Here is a 25,781-nt window from a genome sequence, read left to right on the forward strand (position 1 = left end):
GTATCCTTTCTGAATTCCACCCCCCCACACAAAATCTTATTTTGGCCTCCTCCTCCTGAATCAAACAAACCCCAATTTCAGCTTGCGCATTACAGTGCTTAAATGCACTAGTAATCTTTTAATGTAGCTAAACTACCAGTATTAAAATGATTTTCATTTATCTGTATCTTAAAGGAAAAGATGTTTATTAGTATTACTTATACTAATAAGCATCTTTTAATTCTTGACACCCAATTTATTTGGCACCCATTTTGCTGTACAATGACATTTTAATTTCCTGAAAAGTGGATACGCAGCCTATCAGTGAGCCCACCAAGATGTAATCAGTTTTAAGCATATTTTAGTAATCATATTTAGTTAAATATGTAACACCCTCATAGATTTTTCTGAGGATTACATACCGGAAAGTATACTGTCATAAACCTAACACTGTAGACATGTTTGTTGTTATTTGGTTTTTAGAAGCATTAGCAACTAAGGCCATATTGCTCCGGGAATATGCGGTGGTCATTCCCTTGACCTTTCTGCATCCTCCATATTTGGTGGTGACGGGCTCGAACCCCGGTCTAATCAAGAAGAGTGTGCTACGCACTGTTGCTCCTTCCCACCTGGCTACGGAGGCGCCACTGTAGACATGCTAAAAACAATAATTACTGAAGAGCACTCAAAAATTAATCTAGTTCCATGTTATAAAATGAGTCGAAATGTTGACAAAAAGACATCACTTTATTAATTAACCCATAACTGGTCATGCCTTTTTGATTGATTATAATTTTATTTTCACTACTGCGAACATCCATTTTTACATTAAAATACATATTTTTAATTTTAAGCATATTTTAGTAATCATATTTAGTTAAATATGTAACACCCTCATAGATTTTTCTGAGGATTACATAGCGAAAAGTATATTGTCATAAACCTAACATTGTAGACATGTTTGTTGTTATTTGGTTTTTAGGAGCATTAGCAACTAAGGCCATATTGCTCCGGGAATATGCGGTGGTCATTCCCTTGACCTTTCTGCATCCTCCATATTTGGTGGTGACGGGCTCCATATTTGGTATAGATAATCATGGAAATACAACTGAAAATAACACCCTCTGCAGTGTTTTAGATATTTTTCACCACTTCTCTTATTCAAAAAATTTTGAATACCATCTTACCTTATCTTGACTGATAGTGTATAGTGTGTTTAGGGTCTAACGGCACCAGGGGTTTCCCCCATCTCTGTGTAGTTTACATTGTCGTGTGATACTGTACAGGCCAGAGATTTAAAAGTGTATGGATATTGTGGTGTGTAGTGTTGTGTACCGTTGTTCTTCTGGCCATTTAGCCACTGGGACCCTAGTGGGTCCCAACGTTGCCTACATTAAGCCCCATGGAGTCAGACCAGGTACACCAGTAATTTGTTTTACTCTGGCAGGCCCTGCCACCTAATTTCCTGAGATTTCAGTGGCTATCTTGGCTGATAATGAGAAAAATATTGATCAAAAAAACCCACACATGCTTCAACAATTGTATGCAAGCCAGACTTTAGCATAACAACTAGATTTGCTGCCATTAAGAATTAAAGCACACTAAAGTGTGCTTTTAATTCTTGATTTAATTCTTTTTAAAGCACAAACACATATAATTGGATATGAGAGATTCCAGATATGAAAAGTATATTGTCATAAACCTAACATTGTAGACATGTTTGTTGTTATTTGGTTTTTAGGAGCATTAGCAACTAAGGCCATATTGCTCCGGGAATATGCGGTGGTCATTCCCTTGACCTTTCTGCATCCTCCATATTTGGTGGTGACGGGCTCCATATTTGGTATAGATAATCATGGAAATACAACTGAAAATAACACCCTCTGCAGTGTTTTAGATATTTTTCACCACTTCTCTTATTCAAAAAATTTTGAATACCATCTTACCTTATCTTGACTGATAGTGTATAGTGTGTTTAGGGTCTAACGGCACCAGGGGTTTCCCCCATCTCTGTGTAGTTTACATTGTCGTGTGATACTGTACAGGCCAGAGATTTAAAAGTGTATGGATATTGTGGTGTGTAGTGTTGTGTACCGTTGTTCTTCTGGCCATTTAGCCACTGGGACCCTAGTGGGTCCCAACGTTGCCTACATTAAGCCCCATGGAGTCAGACCAGGTACACCAGTAATTTGTTTTACTCTGGCAGGCCCTGCCACCTAATTTCCTGAGATTTCAGTGGCTATCTTGGCTGATAATGAGAAAAATATTGATCAAAAAAACCCACACATGCTTCAACAATTGTATGCAAGCCAGACTTTAGCATAACAACTAGATTTGCTGCCATTAAGAATTAAAGCACACTAAAGTGTGCTTTTAATTCTTGATTTAATTCTTTTTAAAGCACAAACACATATAATTGGATATGAGAGATTCCAGATATGAGAGACACTGAGCCAAATGAACAGGATTACTGAGACAGCAGACAATTTTCAGTAAATCATCTCTTGATCTACTCTGTGTCCACACAGTTGAGAATGTTTTTCTTTGGTTTCTCCACTGAAAATTCCAGAAATCTTAATTATCACACAATTAGGAAATATTCAGGAATTAGTTAAATCTAATTATATGCACATGTTGAATGACATCTGTCAAGTATAATTATTGGTAGCAAGCTGACTTTACTGACATGCACTTTCCTCCAATCCAATTGGTAGCACTCTCTAGCTTCATGGCATTGAAATATCATTTGGAATCAACCTGTTGATGTGCGTGTTTCACATTTTGTGCAGTAGGCACACCTGTTATCAATAGACAAGCTGGCACCCAGTTGTATGCATTTTTTGAAGCATGTGGGTTTTTCAATTAGCATTTCACTCATCAACAGGTGTTAATTAGGAAGTGTTAATTTTAAAAATTGAAATCTAAAGGAAGTGTTAATTTTAAAAATTAATTTAAAATATATTTTTTTAATATAAAAAAAATGGAGTTTTTGCACTTATGTTCAGAAAATATATAAACTAAAGGTGGCATCAAAAAAAGTGAATAATTTTGAATTTTTTTGCTGATTTTTCAAATGCACACGTGTAGTCAAAGTGACCCTGTATGTGGAAGATCAATCCATTGCGTGACTGGTGATGGATTATATTTTTCAACGTGTGCACATAATTATCAATAATAGGCTTAACTTGATCTGGAATTTTCATGTTTGTGTTAATCAGCAGAGATTTCTGGAATTTTCAATGGAAAAAATCAAAGAAAACACTTTATTGAAATTTGGGATTTTACTGCGAGTTTCAGCTGTGTGGATCAAGTGGAAGAAGAGAATGAAATGAAGCAGGCTCCCAAAGACTCCATGTTCTTGGCTAGGGGTAAAGATATTAGTGACGTTTCAAACTATTCCTAATGGCTTTAGATTATTTTATTTAAAATAGTTTTAATTTATTTTTATTATGCTTGAATGATTAATAGTGTTTATCATTCAAGCATAATAAATTTATTTATTCAACTTAGTTGTTGCTCACATAATAACAAGAATATGTTTTATGAGTTGTAGCCCATTCTGCACATAAAATTGGATACAATAAACTTGCTTACAAACCAAATGGGTGTCAAGTATTAGAATTCCAAAATTTTACAACACCAAATATTCTGTTAGTTATGCATTATTTAACAAACAGTAATGTTTATTATAGTGGTATCCAATTTTTCTCCAAATATTTTGGGTTAAAGAGTGTACACATGCACACATTTCCATCCCAAGAACATTTGTGTACACTAAATATGATCTGTCATATGTGCATCCTAAAGAAACTTTCTCGACATCATTACTTAACTTTACGTTATTAAGTTAACACATTTATTAATTTGCACCAGTCAGAAAAATGTTTCGCGATCTCAGGTTTAGAATATTCATTTCTGTGTTTCATTATAGTTTATACAGTGGCAAAAGATCATTCCAGACTACTGAAAATAAAAATGCTTGTCAACACAGCACATTCTAAATATCTGGCTATGCCATATATTTTACTTAAAAAAAATAATAAATACATTAATTTGAAAATACACTGTAGCTTGTTTGTTTGACTAATATTTGAAGTCTGAAAGGATTTGAATACATATAATTTAGGATGCAGTAAATTGTGTTTTTATACTGATTACTATTTTCCATATAATGATTCAATTATTCAGCATGAAACACTCTTGAAGGTATTATGTCTTCACATTCATGCTAGTAGATATCTTATTTTATACTTTGATTAACAAGTGTTCACTTTGCTAAGTCACAAAATATGCTAATGAAATTCAAGCATTGCAATTCCAGACAGTTCAGAATGTCTTTTATGTTCATGTTGGGTTTGAGTATGTATACCCTAATTATAAGATCAAGACATAAGGCAAGGAAAGTAAAAAAGAATGAATAAAAAGTTAGTCAAAATTAGAATGCTTTGCATATTACTATAACTATTTTAAAAATGATTATAGAATTATTTAGTAATTTATATAATTATAGAAGATTATAGAACTGTAATTGTTGCTAAAATAGTATTTTTTTTCAAATTTCTTGGTGATTTAATTATATAATGTATTAATTTGAATCAGCTATAAATTAATGGTTCATGTAGTGACAAGATTACCTCTCTCATAGACTGAATTGTTTTCTGTACAATTTCATGGGATGTTTTGAAAACCAGTGTTTCAGGGATGTTCCAATTATGGGTGTCATTACTCTTTACACATGGAGAAGAAAAACTATTAATGGATGAATATGAATCTGCTACCACTGGCAAAACGTTTGTGCTTTTTTTTTCACATATGATATTACTCAAATTACTTTTGGGATTTTTAAATTCAGCACTATTGGTTGAGAGGTGTTGTCTGCTCTTATTAAAGAATGGAAACTTTTTTGCAGTAACAGACTGTTGGGGAATTACAACTAGATTATTCTGATCAGTACATTTCTTTTGATTCCTAAAATAATTTGTTAATTTATGATTTTCAAACTTGAATAAATTAGCATCTGACACAGCAGAGGCAAAATTAGCTTGTAAGCTACCCTTGCTTTTTTTACACTCTTTTTCTTTTTTTAACCTAGTTAATGGATTTTTGAAAAATCCTGCAGTTTCTTTGTATTTGTTTATCATACATTTCCTTTCCCTGCTTGCTATATATGTCATATTATTATCATAATCACCAGTAATATTGGAAAGATCAGAACTACATTCAAAACTTTCCTCCTTTTTTGGACCATATTTGGTGGTAGTATGACCATTCATCTGATTCATCTCCACTGATAACTGGTTTTTATATTTTAATTTCCTCTGCACATTATCTGAAAAATTTAGACTATTCATAGAATTCTTATTTTTCAGACTTTTTTTGTTTGCAGGCTTTCTTGGAAATGGAGAACCACAAAACCTTTTCACTTTATATGATGACTCGGAAGTGGTTACACTGTTTGTTATATTAGAATTACAGCTTAATTCTTGATAAGCAGAAATGTTACGTGTATTATTCACACTGATATTTCTGTTATCTAACTTGTTCAATTTGGGTGAACATACACTTGAATATGGCTCACCCAAAATATCTGGATTCTCATTGTGAATGCCACTGTGAAAATTATATTTTAAAGTTGACCTGTATGGTGACTGGGTTATGCATTTATTATTAATATCCATGAAATCTAACTTAGAGTTTTTCATTTTATTTGAGTATTTTGTGACAAGATGCTCATATGTTGGTGTTTGACCATGCATTTGATTAATGTCTTCAAATACTTGACTAAATTTTGAAATACTAGAATCATAGGAATACCTGGTCTGCAAAACACTCTCCCTTTCTGAACTGCTGTCTGATTCATAATTATTATCTTTTTCACTGGGCTTTCCAGTTTCAACCATATCTTTCACTTTGTTTACAGAATTTTTATCTGGACATTTATAACTCCAAGAGCATTTTGTTTTAATGGGAAGGTCAAAAGAATCTGAATTTATCTTGATCACTGTCTGTGTTTTCCTTTGGGGGGAAACAGAAGATTCCTTATCAATATAGTGCTTGCATTTCTTAGGATACTTGTTTGTTTTTAAATTAGTACTTTTAGTAGAATTAAATCTTTGTGGTAAGCAACAATCTGAATGTAATTTTTTTACAGTAGAGGCAATGCCATTAGTCTCTGGACAAGAAAGAACAGAACGTGAACTGAAAGAATATATTGTTTCTGGGTCTTCTAAAAAGCTGACCTTTCTATAGGTTTTTTTAATTTTCTTTCTTCTGCTGTTCCTGGATAAGGTAAAATATTTTATATAAAGAAAATTTTTTTTTCAAACTTATTATACAGACCAATATATATTAAGTACATACAAAAAATATGAGTACAGTCAACTCAGTGGCAGCTGTTGTAGTATTTCTGTGGTAGGGATATTCTCTCATAGTATGTGACACTATATGGCAGTGTTGGGCAAAATTTTTCAAAATAACGAATAAGAATGAAAAGTGCTTAATTTTATTTGCAAATAAAAAATAATTTGTTATTCAAAATTAAACTTCTTCTGTTAAGAAGAATAAGTTATTCACTTATTCTAATTAATTATTTGTAACTTACAAACAACAATTTTATTTGCAGTTATTCAGAATAATTGTTTACTGGGTATGAACTGCAATTTGCAAATTAAAAGTAAAAATACAGTTGCAAGTCACTGTAGCCAAGTGATCAAGTGTGGGGTTACAAAATCAAACTCATCTGAGTGAATGTAGTTTAATCTGAGTAACTACTAAGTAAAGTGATGTTCTTGTATTTGTTGACCGGTGTCTTGTGTACTGCTCTGAACTTGTGGTTTTCCCAAAGTACAAACAGATTTTTTTTTTATTTGAGGAAATGCATATATATATTTTTTTTTGTTATAAGCCCTAACCATTTGTTTACAGCTTTGATGCCAACATCCTTTACTGATATTGTCTCATCCCCATTTTTTTTTATTACATAAATAACATGAATATGTTGCCATATCTAGTCCATCTTTTGTAAATTCACCTTCAGTACAACCCTTTTCACAAAAATTTTATCAGTAAGTTTGTGTGATTTAGGCAGATTGGTCACAATGACAAAGGAAAAAAAGTCTTTTAATGGGAGCTGAAAATGATAATGGTGTATTGTACTAAACAAAAACTTTTCTTTTTTTTTTTTCCAGTGTTGAGTAATTCTTGCCTTTTGTCATATTGAAATGTAAACTAAATAGTCAATGAAGAAAGAAAAACATTCTGCATTCTCTGTATTATAACCATACAGTGCAAGGAAGCCACCAGCTTTTGCTGCAATGGCCAAAAAAAAAAAAAAAGAATAAGAATAAAATAGAAATAAGATCTAATAAATAACTAAATAAAAATAAAAAGTATACAAAATAAATAATAAAAAGAAAATTAATCATACAACTGTCCTTTTTCAGATATCACCAAGTGAGTTGCCTATCTTTCGACCCTTTTGAAAATCTGTCTTTTTGTTTAGGTACGGTCTCCATGCACATTCACAGTATTCCAAGTGCTATTTTACAATTGCCTTATCCAGTGGGATTGTGACCTCCCTATCTCTACAAGCAAATGTTTGATAAATCATTGATTAGACACCATGGGACTTTCTTACTGCCTATGTACACTACTTGGAGAACTTCATGTCCCACCATATCATAACTTGCAAATCAGTTTTTTCTGTACTGTTTTTAATTCAATTGTGGGATTAAAAACAGTTTTTAAAACTGTTTTTAATCCCACCAAGTGTATGAGTTAATTTGGGGTTGTTATTCCCTAAGTGTATTTTGCTGACCTTGCATTTTGCTGTATTCAAGCACAGCTTTCACTTTTCTGACAATCCTTTAAGTGTGTCCAAGTCATCCTAAAGGAGCGCTGCTTGGTGCTAATCATTAAGCACTCTCCTAGTGCTTCATTGTCCACAAATTTTGGCATCATGCCCTGTACCGCTTCATCAATATCTTTTATGAAAATCAGAAACTTGGTTTCTGTAATACAAAAATAGACAATTAACAAGATTTTGGTTAAACCACGTAGAACATGGCACTTACTATATGGTATTAGGGAAGTAGGCTATAAGAAATGATCTGTAATAATTTATTTGAAGTTTGAATAAAAATTAACAAATAATAAGAAAAGAATAATTCCTCCTCCAATGAATAACAATTAAATTAAATAATGAACATACAGTAAATAAGGAATGAGTTTTTATTCTAATTTATATTCAAATAATGCCCAACTTTGCTATATGGTACATAGTCTTTAGCAGACAGAATGTTCCATTCTGTATGCCTGAAAGTATCACACCTTGTGGCAAGTTAACTTGAAATTAGCTTAACTAGTAAGTTAAGCTAGTTAACTTGAAATGGCTTGAATGGTACAGAAGGAAGTCAGAATCTATCCTGCCCATTAGGAATAAGCAAGAAATTCATCAAGGTCTATAAACTTAAGTTAAAATTGCTATTTATATTAAATGAACAGCAGGTAGAGTCCTTCACTGCCCCTTAGGTAAAAGCCACCACTGAGCCAAAGTAATTATTTCTAAAGTAAAAAAAAAAAAAAAATCATTTTTATTTATCATTATGTTATTATTGTATTATCATAGCATATATTTTTCATGTTGTTAAAAAGATTAAAATCTTTAACCATTTTTAATTCTACCACTTGTAAAAGTCTCACAAAGTCAAGTTTCAGTCAGGCCTTTGGTAACACATATAACTTTGACTAATTTCAACATACTGAATATATTTAAAGGGTTCAGAAAGTTCCAAGATACATGACCTTAGCTCATGAGAAAGCATTGCATACATAGGTGAAGGATAACATAAGAATGCCATTTATTCCTTCAATGTTTATGTGCTCTAATATACATGCACTTTTTTTGTATTCTCAATAAAAATCTATAACATAAATCTTACATTTTAGTTTTGCCACTTGTCACTCATTTGGAGAGGACTGAGTTTGGATCTCACTGTGGACCAAAAAAATTCTAAGAGGCATCTCTAACTGAACTGTAATTAATGATCTGAGGTAAAGAGAGAGGAGTTTTCCCACCCTTTTCACCTTACCTTTACCTCTTCACCTCTTCACCTGTGAATTCTAGGTTTTTCAACTAGTGCAACTTGCAAATAAAATTGTGAAAATACCTTGTACAGAAAATACATGATAAACCATATGAACTGATGTAACAGATGGCCAAAGTAGTCAGTCTCAAATCCCAAAACAACCAAACATTCAGAAAGAAAACTAATATGCTTTCAAAGTAAGCAAAATGAACAGTGTGCATTGTACTTGCTATAAGTGGTCTGGTTGCAGAGACTTATTAATAAGACTCAGTGAATCTGCAAACCCATAAAAACCTGTAAGAAGAGATAACCAACTGACTTATTGGGGCACTTAACAAAGTACAGACTTCAGTCTGAATCATAGAAATTAGTGAAAAAATAGGCACACTTCAACCATTGTAGGGTGTAATCTGTCTGTAATTTCTTATTACAGATTATTCTCAGATGTTTTGTCGTACTTCCTATACTACTTCTCAGTGACTGTAAAAAACAGCTGAACAGGCATTTGTGGTAATTTAACTAAACAGAATTTTTATTTAATTACACATTTCTTACTTTTAATATTTAAGATTCTTTACTATTTCTGAATTTTTACTATTAGTTTAATAGTCAACCATTAAGTTAATTCCATTATATGATTAAAGAGGCCTGTGCACTCTGGATTCATTATTAATATCGAATTACTGTGGCACAGAGTGAAACGGAGACAGAACAGGGGGGTTGCATACTATTGCATACTACAGTTTGAGAAATGCTGGGTTAACAAATTAGTTCTCTTTTTATGCAGGATAACATAATCTCAAACTAATGTAATTTTAAAATGATTTAAAAATTAAATTCAAGGATAAGGTCACAGGTTAGGTTAACCCTGAGGTCAAGATTATAGGTTAAGTAGGGATGGGGATTTAGTTATTAACTTGGTTTTGAGCGTGTTGCAGAATTGGAGATACTATTATATCCTAGATCCTATTAGTATCTCTAATCTGCAACACTCTTGAAAACAGGTTAATAACTAATTCCCTCTATATGGAAATAATAAAGAATCTTAAATATTAAAAGTAAGAAATGTATAATTAAATTACATATTCTGTGCAGTTGATTACCACAATTACCTGTTCTGCTGTTTTTCACAGTCACTGGAGAAGTGGTACAGGGAGTATCACGAAACATACGAGAAAAATCTGTAACCATTTAAGAAATTAAAGACAGATTATACTCTGTGTAGGTTGAAGTGCTTATTTTCTCACTAATTTCCATTTCTTGATTTAACTGTGCACCATTCTGTTAAAAGAACATTTTAATCTGAGTTAGATCACTTCTATTTTCATTGGTTGCAATAATCTGAAGTCAAACAGTTCAGAAATAAACTCATGACCAGGTGAACAACAAAGGTCTTATGCATCTAATGCTGCTGATGAGAGTTTTCATAAATATCAACAAGAATTTAAGCAAAAATGTTTCCAAGCTATGCCTATGTATATAAATACCTCAGAAGGTATAGTCATCCATAATGTCAAGCTCAAACTAATGCACATAAGAAAGTTTTTAAAATATCAAACTTAGAGTTACTCTTACGGCTTAAACATTTGAGTCCTGTGTGTATTGCTTATATAGTACCAGGAGTACCATATAGACATTCCAGAGTCACTGCATATGATGAAATCATTCATCATTTTGAGTATTTGTCCCTCTTACAAAAATTGGTGTTCAAATATTTGTAAGATTGTTTCTTGGCCTGCCGCATTCAGAAATCTCTAAATTCATGTTATTGATCATCTCAGCAATTCATTATATGCCTGATGCAGTGAGAAGAATGATGTAGAAGATGTCATTCCTCTTAAAGAAGACAACATTTGAGATTGATATGTTAATAAACATGAAAAAAAAAAAGAGTAATATAAAATGTGGTTGCCAGAGCAGCATAAATATGAAAGCCATATTTATACCAATACCCATATTTGTGTTGCCAGAGCTGCCTAAATATGGGTATTGGTGGAATGTGCTTTGAGTTGCTGTTAGATATGCACGAACAAAGCTTTTGTGGGATATATTAACTATTCACATGAAATATCCCATCTTTACATATACATCAATAATTCATTGACATGAAATTTTGTGATGTAGATGTAAAGATGGGATTTCCTAAGTTACAGCTACAAGGTTGAAAAATTAAAAGAATGTTTAGTTATAAAGCAGAGTATACTTGGAAGACTACCTTCAACTTGTTTGCAGTTGAGATTACTAAACAATACAGGACACTTCAAATTATTTGCCTTGTTATGCTTACCGAAGGCTCAATAACATATACACTGAATTTGCTTTGCATTAACAACACCCTCTTGTGTAGGAATGGCCTAGCTTGTGACACTAGTGCATGCTTAAAGTCAGAAAAGGTTGATGTAAGGTTGTAGTTCAGACATGTGGTGATCCGTTTTTGAGTGTCTGCTAGGAAGAATGGATTGGTGCCAATATCTTTCTGACATTGAACATGGAATGATTGTGGGGGAAAGATATGCAGTTGCCAGTATCTTGATAACAGCCAGCATGGTTAATTGCTCCACTCTGTGGGTGTCACGAATCTACTTTGACTGTCTCAACAGTGGTCAAACAACCAGCCAAAGGTACATGTGAGAAAGCCCACATGTGGTTGACACCTATGGTGAGCATCGTGTGTGTCTTGTAATACAGCAGCAACACAGCATAGTAGCCCAGCTAACCACCCAGTACAGTGGGAACAGCAAGGCCAATATATATATATGGACTATGCATCAGACATCAGCTCATATAGGCTATGAAACCCATGTTGGCAGTTGACAGCCATCACAGGTAACCATGGTCACCGCAAGACACAAGAAACTGCACCTTACATGGGTGCATCAGCACCAATACTGGGCTACCAACATGGAAATCTGGTGCCTGGTCTGATGAATCCAGTTTCTCTCTTATGCTGATGGGCATATCTGAATTGGGAGGAAGCAACGTGAGGCCATGGCACCTTGATGCAATGTTGGTATTCAGCAGACAATTGGAGAATTGGAGGCAATGGCGTTATAGTTTGGGGACTGTTTTTTGTGGCATGCCCTAGGCCTTCTGATCACCATTAATCAGTGGCTCAATGAGAATGCATACCTTTCTATCATTGCCAACCAAGTACCTTCATGATGACAGTGTATCCAAACAACTGTATCACCTAACAACAAGACAACGTACCATGCCACAAGGCCCAGCAGGTTGTCAACTGGCTTCAGGAACATGAAAATGAATTCTCTATCCTCCCATGTCTGCCCAACTTTTGATCTCAAACCAATTGAGCATGTTTGGGACCTACTGGAAAAGTACATTCGATGCTATGACCCGATAATGTGCAGGCATTACTGGACACATTGTGCAACAAACAGGTTGCATTGCCACAGGATACCCTGCAACTCCTTTTACATCCATGTCAAGACATATTATGACTTGGCGTGGCCCCACAAGGTATAAGGTAGGTGTTGCTAAGTCAGTTTACCAACTCAGTGTGTGCTGAGTTGGTAAACCTGGAATTTTCAACTTATGCTGATAGGCATATCTGAATTTATGATAGTACTTAACAAGTTTGAATCATTCTCTAAGCAAAAGTGATTAGTATTAGTATTGGCCAAAGAGTGCAAGGAAGCCAAATCCTTTTGCTGCATTAATTAAATAAATAAATACAAGCTATGTACCTTAACTCTTCCTGTAGGTACCTATTCAGAAAGTCTTTGAATTTCCCTAAGATGTTGGCCTCAACTAACCACAGAGGCAACTTATTCCAATATTTCACAACTTACTAACTAATGGAAAATTTTCTACAATCCAGTTTATAATTCTTTTCATTAGTCTGAATTTATGCCCCTTCCCCAGTTCTACTGTCACTTAATAGTGTGAAAATTTCACTAACTTTTTATAACTTCCCTATCTCTACAAGAAATTGTATTTCAAGATCCCTTTCTCCCTCTAACATTTTAAATTCAACAACTTGTAGTGTATAAGCTATTTTGAGGTTGTTATTTCCCATGTGTGAACTTAGGAAATAACCCCAGCCCAAATACCTACTACTTATCTGAATATCCCTCAAGTCTGTCTTTAATCCTAAAAGAGAACTACTTGATGGCTATCATTAACCACTCTCCCAAACTTTGCATCATGTGCAAATTTTGACATCATGCCCTGTATGTTTATCATGTTTATCAGTGTCACTGAAAAAATCAAAAACAGGAGTAGTCCAAGCGGCAGTCCCTGAGGGATCCCTTACCTGTGATCCTAGCATGTTCCAGTTTGTACAGGACCAAGATAAATGCTTTTTCTAAAATCCATATAAATTAAATCAAGTTATCTCCTCCATCCAAATCATGAGTGAAACTCAAAAAAATTATGCTTACAGTCAGTCCTCGTATAACATGTGTTTACACTATACGAATATCATACACGATTTATAAATAGGGGAACGATATCTTATATAACACTAACCGAATTCGCTTATTTACGATTCGCCTTTGTGTTTACAAGAAATGGCAGTCGAACGCGGAATCACCCCAACCGAACACAACACGATAGGAATGAAGAGAAGAGTCTGAAAATGTATTTATGTGTTTTATATCGGTGAAGGGGAAACACATTTCACCATAATAACGTAAAAACCAACACAATTCCAGCTATCGGTATAATCGCAAATGTAATTAGATCGAGTTTACTACCAGTTTATAACAGATTCCACTAGCAGAAATGCAACTGAAAATTGTTTTTATTGTTTTATGGTAGTAACCCCTAGAAATGTGCTTTAATAAAATGTGAAGTGTTAATAGTGTATCTCTGCCTTTACGGTGTTGTTTATTCAGTAGGCGCCTCCGTAGCCAGGTGGGAAGGAGCAGCAGTGCGTAGCACACGCTTCTTGATTAGACCGGGGTTCGAGCCCGTCACCACCAAATACGAAGGATGCGGAAAGGTCACGAAATGACCACCGCATATTCCAGAGCAATATGGCCTTAGTTGCTAATGCTCCTAAAAAAAAAAAAAAAAAAAAAAGTTTATTCAGTTGCTACACGCGTGCAGCTTTGTTTATGTGTATCAAGCATGCCTCCTCATTTTGTAATTGTGCTTTATTCCCTAAAAATGAGTAAAATACTTAAGGTGTGAAAAGGAAGTGTCCTGGTGAAGACACTGCAGATTCAGAGAGAAAAAGAAAAGTGATATCGATAAACAGAGGTGGACTGGGTCAAAAATTCTTACCCGGGAAAATTTGTAGTGGCCTCATACTAGCATTTATGGCCAAAATCACATTGGCCTCTGGCCCACCGGGGTTTCCCCGGTAAGGCTTATGGCCAGTCCGCCTCTGTCGATAGAGAAAAAATATGAAATTGTGAAATGCTTGGAGCGAAATGAAAGACCATGTGATATTGCATGTGCTACAGACCTAAATGAGGCAACGCTGAGAATTACAAAGAATGCAGAGAAAATAAAAACAACTTTGATAGCAGGAACAACTCAAAGTGTAATTAAAATCTATTAGATTAAGACACAACGAATTGGAAGAGATGGAACGGCTGTCATCTGTTTGGATAGAAAATCAAACAAAAAACAAGTTTGCTTACGATAGAAGCAAAAGCATTAGCAATATTTTATTACGTAAAAGTCGTAATAAAATACGTAAGTATTTTGTTACAATTATTTATTGTGTTTGGTAATGTTTTGGTTTGTGTGTTCAATCTTGGGTGGCCGGCACCTAACCCTATTTTTCCCATAGGGCCTGTTGTTTATATTGCACGAGGGTTTCTAGGAACACAACTATCATGCTATATGAGGACTGACTGTACTTTGTTTTCCCATCCATTCAAATAATCTGGCCCATTCTCCTTCCTTCCTTTAAATTTATTCAACCGACTTATTTCCACAATGCCAGGAAGCTTATTCCAACAATCAGTTACTTTCTAGTTGAAGTTGATGGCAAATTTCCACACATCTCTCTCTCTCTCTCTCTCTCTCTCTGTCTCTCTCTCTCTCTCTCTCTCCCCCCCACACACAACCTTCCTTTTCCAGTTTGTTTCCTTGTATGTGTGTGTGTGTTGTCTGAGAAAGAGTAAGATTGCCATTAGAATTGTTTACCCAACCTGCTTAAAGCTTTAAACACTTCGGTCATGTCTCTGTGAGGATGCCTAGTTTTCACACACAGAAATTTACACAACTCAAGGTATTCTTGAGAAGGGTACTCTTTTGTGTCCACAACTAATCTTGCTCTTCTCTGCACTCTTTCCAACAGATCATATCCTTCCTAAATTTAGGTTTCCAAACCAAATATGCAGTATTTCATGTGGCTTAACTGTTGCCTTATACAGTGGGATAATCACTTCTTTGTCCCTTCTGTGGCAGTATATCACTGACAGAACCCATTAAAAGCTGCCTTGGGAACCCCATGGGCTATCTTTGCACTGCTCAGACAACTTCATATCAGATTGTACAATTATTTCTTAATCTTTTTCATTCCCAAATACCTTGAGTTTGGTGCTTCTCAAATAGTATGTTATGATGGTACTGCTACCCAAGTGCAATTCCTTGCATTATTCAATGTTAAACCCCCCAACTTAAAATTTTCAGCCCATCTGCTTAGTTCATCCAGATTTTGTTGAAGTAGCATACCCAGCCCACCCCACCCCTGTATTATCAGCAAACCTAGACACTGAACTTAAAATACCAAAATCATTGTCATTTTTAAATATTAAAAACTGTAAATAACCCTGTGGAACCCCATAATGTGTGCAAAGAAGGGATTGTGAAATGGGTCAAGGAACACTTCACTGTGTTACTAGAAAACTTTAAAAATCAGATTTAATTAAGTAAATAAGATAACTGCTCTGATGAGCTTACAAAATTGCATAATAATTTGGCAATTTTAGAGACAGATAAATAAATGAAAGTTATAATGGTCATGCATTAAAGCCCACTTTTCCAGGCATTCTTGTGACTTAAGATTAAAAAACTGAAAGTTTTATAAAGTTACTAATTTCTTTCTGCACTGGTAGACATCTTTGGTTTGCTCCTTCACAGAACAATAGGAGGAAAATGACTGCTCTTTACTGTGGGAACAAAAGGTTGATGAAGGTGCAGGCCTGATTGGCTGATTGAGCCAGTAGCACAAGATTCAGCTTGATACCCCCTTTGTGTGTGTACACACTTGCCTCCCAGTGATGCTGCTGGATCTACAGATTAGCATCACTGGGATCCAATGCCCAAACCTGCCCCTGAACATCTTCACTAATGGCATACGGCAAAGCCAAAAACGAGAAGAGGAGAGATGGCGACAGACTAATTGACAGAAATATGAAGCAATCCAATAAAATCCCTAATAGGGAAGCGGGACTGAGGATGCTTCTGCCTTTGTCCCTCTGTTCAGGTTATTTGTTCTAGATCACCATCACTATAATCTGACATGTTTGCCAGGTGCTGCAACCTCTGGACTTGCTGGAAAGGAGTAGCCTGGCAGCTGAGGGGCCCAGCCTTAATACACTGCTTCGGTCCCTGCTTCAGCCGAGATGGGAGGTTCCTTTGTCAGCCCGTTCAGGATCAGTTGGCTGGCAAGTCTGATTTCTAGGATCAAAGAACACTTCTAAAACCTGTGATATTTCTTTTCTTCTTTTCCTTGGTTGGATTACTGTTCCAAAACTTCTGATGTCAACGTTTGCTCAGATCATGTCAGTAAAATTATTCTTGTAGGAATGAAATTCTTTATTCCACACTCCACTTTAAAATCTCATCCTTTATCTAACCCTTGGTTTTTCAATAAATGTGCTAAGGCTGTTCAAGAGAAGAATGTTGCATATCGTAATTGGCTTGTTTCCAATTCTTTGTTTCATTTTCTGCCTACACCAAAGCTTGCAACAATTGTAAAGCAGTTATTAATCAGTCCAAACTAGATTTTGAACAAAGAGTATAAAACTTGCTTCTTGCCCTAATGGTTTTTCAATAAATGTGCTAAGGCTGTTCAAGAGAAGAATGTTGCATATCGTAATTGGCTTGTTTCCAATTCTTCGTTTCATTTTCTGCCTACACCAAAGCTTGCAACAATTGTAAAGCAGTTATTAATAAGTCCAAACTAGATTTTGAACAAAGAGTATAAAACTTGCTTCTTGCCCTAATGGTAGCCGAACATTCTGGTCTCTTGCCAAAGCTATTGGTCACAACTTTTGCCCATCTCTGTCAAAACCAGATGGTTCTGTTGTCACTTCAGCCAAGGATAAAGCTGACCTGCTAGCATCCCATTTTTTTTTCCAACTCATGTATTAATGATCTTGGTAAAACACCTCCCACCATTCCTCACTAAATGCCTCCTGTGGTCTTCCATTAAAAGGATGTCAGAAGAATTTTGACGAATCTTGATACAAAGAAAGCTCCAGGTCCTGATGGTATTTCTCCACTTGTTCTCAAAACCTGTGCTCCTGAACTTACTCCTGTTCCATGCCGCCATTTTTCACTTTCTTATTCCAAAGGTGTTTTTCCTTCTGCTTGGAAATTTGCTCATATCCAGCCAGTTCCTAAAAAGGGTGACAAATCCCTCCCATCCAATTATCGTCCTATTGCAATTACTTCTACTCTTTCTAAAGTAATGGAGAAATCAATTAACCACCAACTCTTCAACTACCTAGAAACCTTCTGTCTGATCAACGATTGCCAGTATGGATTCCATCAGTGTCGATCCACTGGTGATATTCTGGCTTATATTACTCATTTATGGACAAATTCAATGGAAAAGTTTGGTGAAAAACACATCTCAAAGGCTTTCGATGTGTTTGGCATAAAGGTCTTCTAAACAAGCTTCCATCTTATGATTTTCCAACTGTTTTTTGTAATTGGTTATCCAGTTTGTTTTCTCTCTGATTGCTCACTGATTATGATGGTAGATGGCTCTCTGTCTTCTAACTTCTCCACTAATGCTGGTGTTCCCCCAAGGTTCAGTTTTTTTCCCCACTCTTTTCCTCTTGTATATTAATGACCTTCCATTGACTGGAAATCCTATCCATAGTTTTGCCGATGATAGCACATTGCATTCCACTTTCCATTTTGAGAAACCTTGCCCTGCTCAATCAGCTTCAACTTTTCAAATATCTGCTACCAATTCCTTAAATGCTGATCTCCAGGTAATTCTTCAGTGGGGCAAAGACAACTTAGTTGATTTCAATCCATCTAAAACTCAGTCTTGTCTTATATTTCGCTAAAAGGATTCTTCTGCTTCTATGCTTATCTTTGGGGATTACCCTGACTTCTAATCTCTCTTGGCACAAGCACATCATTACAAATATTGCTTCTTCTGCATCTAAAAAACATGGTTTTCTCTTTCATTCTCGGCATTACTTTCCTTCCAAACAGCTGCTCACTCTGTACAAATCGCAAATTTACCCTACCATGGAATATTGTTCCCACATCAGGGGCGGTGCCCCCAAAACCTCTCTCAGGCTTCTAGATTCCATTCAGAAGAGGGCAGTTAGGTTAATTAATGACTCCTCTCTAACAGAGTCTCTCCACTTACTGTCTCATAGATGTATTGTTTCTGCTGCATGCCTTTTCTTCAATACTTCCATGGGCACTGTTCTTCTGAATTGCCTTCTGTAATTCCCGCTCTCTCTCTCTCTTTCAAAACAGTCCGAACACGTGCCACCACCAGCCAACATCCGTTTCGTTTCCTGTCCAACTTTAAACTCACAGAACCAACTTTTCATCTTCCTCATTTATTCATTCAACTGCCATTTTCTGGAGCAACCTTCCTTCATAAGTATTTACTGAAAATTACAGTCTACAGAAGTTCAAGTCTAATGTCAACAAATATCTTCTTTCATCTTCTCAACCTCCAACCCAAGCATGGTACTAAGTACTATAGGTTCTAATACCTCTCGTGTTTGGGGTTTTCATAAAAAAAAAAAAAAAAAGCTATTTATATTATATATTTTGTAATAAATGAATTGTATACTACTTTATACCTTTATCTGAAGCTAAAACAATTTAGCTTCAGATGCAGATGCATCATAAAACCCTTAAACCAATATCTGGTGATCAAGCTTGGAGAGTAACTGTACCACTGTAGATTGTTCACTCTGCATTGTGATGTTAGTGGACTGTTGTATAGAGATAGAAACATGATAAGGGTTTATCTTCTAAAATTTTTGTATAAGATAAGTTGGGGGAAGGAGGAGGAGTCTTGACGTACCTGCTGTTATGTTTATTTTTAGTAATATTTGTGGCCGGTTTTGAATAGATGCCCTTCATTGATATGAGAAACAATGTTGCTTATTCCAAGTTCTGGCCTATGCTCAGAAGGTGTGCCTCCTGGCCAACTCATCTTATTCATAATGCAAGTCACCACATTGTCTGGAACATCCATAAACGATTGGGTAAGAAGGGCCACCTCTCAGAACCATTAAGCCAGTGGTTTTCAATCGGGGTGCCGCAACAACATTCCAGGGGTGCCACGTAATTTGGGTTTAAGTTACTTAAACTTATTATTTTTTAATTTATATGTTTATTTCATTATAAAAAGGTGTACAGTATCTTTTTAATTTTGTGGTGATCTGTAATTGATGATTACTTAGTACCTCTATACAAAGAATAAAATTATATACTGTATATATATAATTTGTATTATGAAATGTAATTTTTATAATTGTATTATTGTAATAAATAACATATATTTTTTAATATTATATATATTGAGTAAGGGTGCCACAAAATAAAATAAATTACTTAGGGGGTGCCATTATTAAAAAAAAGGGTTGAAAACCACTGCATTAATCTAAACTCATTCACATGAATCCAGTGCCACACACGCTATTCAGAGTCAATTAATATAGGCCTTCATTTACCTTTTGTTTCCACAGCAGATAACAGCCATTTTCCTTCTAGTGCCCATCAGGATGTGCAGAAAGAAGTTTGTCGGTGTGAGAGTCTCTCTCTCTCTCTCTCTCTCTCTCTCTCTCTCTCTCTCTCTCTCTCTCTCTCTCTTTCTTTAACACAATTAAGAAGACCTGAAAAAAGTGAACCGTAATGTATGACCAGTGTATTTTAACTCAGTTTCATTACCAGTGTATTATAACTCAGTTTCATTTATATATCTTCCTCTAAATTTTCAGATTGATGCAGTTCTAAATACCTCATTAATCTGAAATATTATATGCACATCAAGGCAGATCAAAAGGGATTGCAACATCTAAATATATGAAACTAGAGGAATGGAAATTTTTTTAATGTCATGGTCAGAGAATGCTGTTAGCACATACACTCTTATTATGTTGAATGTTATAAATTTTCCATTTTGAAATTACTTTTCCTGAAACCTTAAAAACAAGAATGCCTACCAACTGCAGAAAATTAACATTATTAATGCTCACTGAATTAGTTAAATTCTTCATAATAAAATCAAATTTTTGTGGTTCATTTCATAATAATGAGATTTCAACACATATACTAAAGAACTTGCACTGAACATACTTTTTTAGTATTCCTGAAACTTGTTTATTCAATACCCCTAATATTGCAGATGTAGCCTGTTCTCTAGAACTGAGATCAAACTTAAAATTTTGGCTAGAGCATTTTTTAGACTTGGAACATCTGAGAAAAAAAAAAAAAATTTTTTTGGTTTTGAAGATATTATTATTCTTACATGATACCATAGTGATACTATAATGCAATAATTCTCAAATGTTTTGCTCCTACAGAACCATTTTCTTTTAAATTAACTTTCCATAGAGTCCCAGTAATTAATCCCTTTATAGGAATTAATCACTGGAATTCTTCTGGATGTACAATTAATTGCCAAATTGTAGCCTTAATGCAAAAGAAAAATTACATGATTTTTACATTAATTTAATTTTAAAAGTTAATGTTAAATTGCCTACCTACTATCAGGTAAATTCTTCCCTATGTATTACTAAAAGAAGATCCTTGACAAAATGCAGGGTGATCCATAAGTAAGGTAACTATTTTGAATAACTGCTGATGTAAGTATGTATAAGTTATTTTAAAAATAGTTTGTAATATTTTTTAATTGTTTCAGAATAATTTGAACATAGGAAAAAAATACCATGAACCTTATAATGGAGAGGACTGAAACTGTAAAGTGGAATCAAAATATGAAAATGCTGCAGAAGTTGCATGCCAGTTCAAGAAGTTTTTGAACATAACAATCTACAGTAAAACCCATAAAGCAAATTATGAAGAAGTGTGATGAAGTAGAAACAGTGCACAATCTCCCAAAACCTGGCAGACCTAATATCTCCAAGACATCTGCCAATCTGGAACTTGTAAGAGAGGATATTGAAAGAAATCATTCTCAAAGAAAGTGAAGTATGTAACTTAAAATACTTAAAACAAGCTTAAATAGAATCATAAAGGAACTTAAAACAAGATATATCATCCCATGTTATTACTAAATTTGAATGAGGACACACCAGATAGAAGATTGGAATTTGCCAAATGGTGATGTGTGACAAAAATCCAAATATCTGTGGATAGGTTAAGCAACACCTAAACTAAATGGAACTGTTAATCACCATAACTGTGTTCATTATTCTCTCAATACCTCCCATTTATTCTTTAATAAAGCTTTAAATGTTCCTGGCTTGGCAGTCTGGGCTGGAATTGGGTCAGGAAGGACAGGACCTTTTTTCTTTGTAAGAACTGTGACAGGAGAAAGCTACCCGAGCCTACTAAAAGATAAAATCATTCCATTAATGCAGTCAAAAATTAATTTTCAGAATTTGCTTCTTTTGTGTAGGATGCAGCACCAACTCATGCTAAAATTGTCCAGAAATTCTAAGACAAATTCCCAGGTCAATGAATCAGATGGCCACTACAGTCCTCAGATGTATTACTAAAACCATCTGACCATGTGATTACTTTTTTTGGAGATTTATAAAGGATAAAGTATTTAGTAATTAAGCACAGGTCTCTGCTGGAGCCTCAGCAAGCAGTCAACAGTTAGAGAATTATATCAGTCAACAGTTAGAGAATTATATCAGTCAATAGTTAGAGAAGGGTAAAGGGAAGGGATTTTGCATTTGAAGGTGACAATAATGGTCGTGTACATTTTTATTTCTTTTTGTTGGAACCAGCTGATAATTAACAAACAAATTCTAAATGGAAGCATTCCATAAAGTAATTGTAAAAGCTACCAAGATTTTCATACTAACTAAGGGATAATGTTCAAAGTTTTGACCTAAATAGATGACAGATGAACTGATGAGACTAGTGACAGAGAAAAAAAATGTATCCCTGCATTTTTCTTCAGGGGATAAATCATCTGGGAATATAAAAGCATAAAGTAAGCACAAACTAGTCTGCAATAAAGTCACAAAGAGAGTTAGGCAAGCTATGGCAGAAAGTCTGGCTAGGAATGCAAAGAAAAGTAGCAAAGGGTTTTTTTATTTATGCTAACAGTAGAAGGAAAGGAATGAACCACATTGGTCCACCAGATATGAAAGATATAAATATTGAAGATCTTGTTCTAGTTGCTGACAAACTGAATGAATATTTTGCTCTACATTCACACATGAGCATACTAAAAATGTATCAACTTATAACTGGGAGATGAATAATTCTGTGATAATTGAGAGGAAAGTGGTAAAGAAATTGTTGAGGTTAAAAGCAAATAAGGCCCCTGAGGCTAATAGAATCTATCTCCTTGTATTAAAAGAAGCAGCAGAAGAGGTAAGTAAACCCTTAGCCATAATCATAAGTGCATCCTTGGATTTAGTGGTGATTTCTATGGATTAGTGCTATGAAAATGTCTTCCCTATTCATAAAAGAGGATCAAAGGGAGAAGTGAGTAGTTAACAGAACTGTACGCTCGACTTCTCTTCCAGGGAAATAATAGAGTTGGTGATCAAAAAAGTAATGAAGAGGCACCTTGATAAGAATGTGGGTATACAATAATCACGGCATGGATTCATTAAGGGAATCATTCATTGGTCTTATGACCAGTCTAATTTACTACTATGGCATAGTTACAAAAGAAACAGCAGGATGCAAAAGATACCTTTGACATTATATACAGGACTCAGCAAACTTTTGATATTGGTCCACTGAAAGACTGCTATACGAAGTGGAGCTTGGAGCAGAGTGAAATTAGAGGCAAGTTACTACTTTGGATAAAAAGGATGGTTGAATAGGAGAAGACAGGGAGTGATTATCAATAGACACTGCTCTTTTTTGACTAATGTTATTAATGGTTCCCCAGGGTTCAGTTCTAGGCCCATCGTTTTCAGTATTTATTAATGATATTGATGTAGCATATCAGGATTGCCTAATTTTGCAGCTGATACAAAGGTTGGCAAGGCAGTTAATAATAGAAATTGGGGTACGAAACTGCAACAAGACCTAGAAAAACTAGGTAGATGAGCTGATAAGTGACAATTGCAGTAACAATGACAAGTGCAACACTGTATATGGCCAGCAGTAATTGCAGATTAACATATGCATTAGGTGGTACTACACTCAGAGTAGTGGAGAAAGAAAAGGACCTGGGGTAATTGTCCAGGCAGGCTGCTGGGACAGCTCATGAAGTTCTGTCAATTATAAGAATTTTGCTAGAAGGAACAAGGTGATTGTCCTGTTGTATGCGGCAATAGTTAGGCCACATCTTGAATACTTGGTTGGTTTGGATTTTTATGGAACAACATCTAGAATACAGCATACAGGTTAGGAAGCTTCATTTTAGGATGGATGTGAATCTGTTGGAATGAGTACAGAGCAGGGCAGTGACATTTTGAGGGAAGCAAAATGTCTTTCTTGGTAAGTGTACTAAGAAAGACTGGTACTCTTACCAAGGACAACTTCAGTTCTGTGAACTGTAGTATACAGAAGCTAGGTACCTGCAAGGTGAACTGTTTGAGATGTTTTAAGGATTGAATGGATTGAGTAAGCTATACATTGATGGCATCCTTACTCTTGCTCAGACAGTACACATAAGGAAGCATATAATTTGAGGAAGAATGGTTGGAGGATGTAGATATGTGGAAATTTGCTTTCAACCAGAGGGTAGTTGATTGTTGGAACAAACTTAAGTGGATAGTCTGAATAAATTTAAGAAGGAATCAAACAAATTATTAGAAGGGATGAAAAGGTGATGTGGGATTTTTTTTGGGCAATGCTCTACAAACTTGCTTTCTGGGGTCATTTGCCATTACTAATAGTAGTTAGTGGGATCAATGCCAGGCCTAAATACCAAAATTTGCAAATGATATCAACATCAGGAAAGTGGTTAATGATAAGTGTGAAGTATTGCTCCTTCAGAGTAGGCTTCATGCATGGTCAGAAAAGTTTCAGCTGTTTTTTAATGCCACAAAAAAAGGTTTTACACTTATAAAATAACAACTCTAAAACAGCTCATGGGAGTTTAACTAACCAGGAAAGGACAGAATAGAGAGGACAGATGTTTTGTGCTATGATCCAGCAGACATGAAATTCTCTGTGCTGTGTAGAAAGATAAATGACACTAGAACTAGAGGACATAAATTCAAATAATGGAGAAAGAGGTACACAGTGGATTGTAGAAAGTTTACTTTTAGCTAGCGAGTTGTAAATTAATGGAATGGAATAAGTTACCTGGGTAGTTGAGGCCGATAGCTTGGGGAAATTCAAAGGGCAGCTGGACTGGTAACTATATGAATACTGATACAAGGATATTGTAAAGATAGACAAAAAAAAAAAAAAATTCAAAAACAAATCAAGTGAAATTGAGTAGATAAGGTATTTTACAGTAATTATGACATGAATACAGAAGAGGAAGATTGCTCCTGTGATGAATCAGAACCTGAAAGTTGGAAAAAAATAAATAAAATAGCTTCATAATATATAAAATTTGTTCCCATTTCTTGTTATGAAATTTATCAAAAGAAATAAAATAAAATAACAGTAATTAGTTCATATATTCATTTCAAAAAACAGTTGTACTAAGTGGAGTTCTTCACTCCATGTGATTATTATTACATTTTAGGACATGCCCATTATAGGGTTAACTGAAACTTGTTTTTATAGGGTTGCATTTCCTGATTTTTAAACAAGAGTATACGGAGAATACCCCACCCTGTGACTTTTTTCCTGTTTAGTAATCTGTGAAATTTTCACTGTAATGCTCTTTCCCAATATTTAAACAGAGACATAAGAAGATTTATTTTCTGACTTTCAAATCCTTAAAATAAAAAAAAATATGAGACATAAGAGTGGTATTGAAATTCTATAGGGAAAAAAATGTGGAGGAAAGGGCAAAAATCTATACAAAACTACAAATAAGAAAATAAATTTTATTTTCAGAAACATTCTACATTAAACATTCTATTCACCTCTCCTGAACAAAACTATATGTTATTCCCAAATCCCCATAGGTTATTGGATGGTTCATTTGTGGAGGTATCTTTCCAGATTCAAGCATGTTATGTTTTGGTTCCAGGAAATGCTGGATTTAGTTAGTCTGGGGACCCTGGTGCAGATATACGAGTGGCCATTTTATTGGGTACATCTACCTAACAGTGAGTAGGTCCCACTATAGCTCTCAGAACCTAGATTCATTGTAGCTACTTAAGAAGGTGTCAAATGGAATACCACAGAGATGCTGGTCTATGTTGATTCAACTGCTTCACACAGTTGTTGCACATATCTCCTTTAAAGAGTTGGTTCCATTCCTTAGTGATCAAGTGAATTGAGGTTTGGTGACTGGGAGGC

The 25,781-nt window shown here is 34.9% G+C and overlaps 1 protein-coding gene across 7 annotated transcripts in view; it reads left to right on the top strand.

Moving 5' to 3' along the window:
- The window catches only part of Cdk12 (Cyclin-dependent kinase 12), a 621,218-nt gene that overhangs the window by 38,823 nt on the left and 556,614 nt on the right, over positions 1 to 25,781 (top strand). For 6 of the 7 annotated variants that reach the window (XM_090372485.1, XM_090372492.1, XM_090372499.1 and 3 more), the window contains one exon: positions 6,131 to 6,267. The gene's annotated coding sequence lies outside the window, so the exon portion shown is untranslated. Of the gene's footprint in view, positions 1 to 6,130; positions 6,268 to 20,969; positions 21,037 to 25,781 lie in introns of all 7 variants that reach the window. The other variant, XM_090372479.1, reaches the window with a different exon arrangement.

This window comes from Mastigoproctus giganteus, chromosome 1, assembly GCF_048544385.1.
Source record: "Mastigoproctus giganteus isolate SK-2022 chromosome 1, ASM4854438v1, whole genome shotgun sequence".
Taxonomy (NCBI): Eukaryota; Metazoa; Arthropoda; class Arachnida; order Uropygi; family Thelyphonidae; genus Mastigoproctus; species Mastigoproctus giganteus.